Consider the following 579-nt stretch of genomic DNA (forward strand, 5'->3'; position numbering starts at 1 on the left):
AAGAGGAGTGAAAAAGCTTACAGCACCTGGTATTCCCAGGCGGTCTCCCATCCAAGTACTGACCAGGCCCGACCCTGCTTAGCTTCCGAGATCAGACGAGATCGGCGTGTTCAGGGTGGTATGGCCGTAAGCAAATATTGTGCCTACCAAAGGTCCTTTTAAAGATACTATATCACCACGCTTTGCTCTTTCGTCTATACAGGGAGCGCCTGCAGATTTCCAGACACACTCACAGCTTTTAAATGTCAAATCAGAATGTACAAAGTGGCTATAAGGATCACAAATGTAGTGCAGTAAAAATATTAATATTTACTGTTGAAATGTAGAATACGTTAGCATAAAATTGAAAAGAAAATGATCGATGAGCTTAGGAATGATGAAAGCCATCATTTAACTGGATTTGTGTCATTTCTATACCGGCAAGTCATGATCTAGCTATATCCTTCCCACCCTGTCGGTGTCCACTGAAAAAGCAGCAGCGCCTCTGCTTTTTGTAAAGAGGAGTGAAAAAGCTTACAGCACCTGGTATTCCCAGGCGGTCTCCCATCCAAGTACTGACCAGGCCCGACCCTGCTTAGC

The 579-nt window shown here is 44.6% G+C and overlaps 1 non-coding gene across 1 annotated transcript; it reads right to left on the minus strand.

The window, feature by feature from the left end:
- Positions 1-14: 14 nt before the first annotated feature.
- On the minus strand, positions 15-132 carry LOC129114476 (5S ribosomal RNA). The gene has a single exon (XR_008532500.1). It is a non-coding gene; the product is annotated as a 5S ribosomal RNA (ribosomal RNA).
- Positions 133-579: the final 447 nt, after the last annotated feature.

Source organism: Anoplopoma fimbria, unplaced genomic scaffold (assembly GCF_027596085.1).
Source record: "Anoplopoma fimbria isolate UVic2021 breed Golden Eagle Sablefish unplaced genomic scaffold, Afim_UVic_2022 Un_contig_4319_pilon_pilon, whole genome shotgun sequence".
Lineage (NCBI taxonomy): Eukaryota > Metazoa > Chordata > Actinopteri > Perciformes > Anoplopomatidae > Anoplopoma > Anoplopoma fimbria.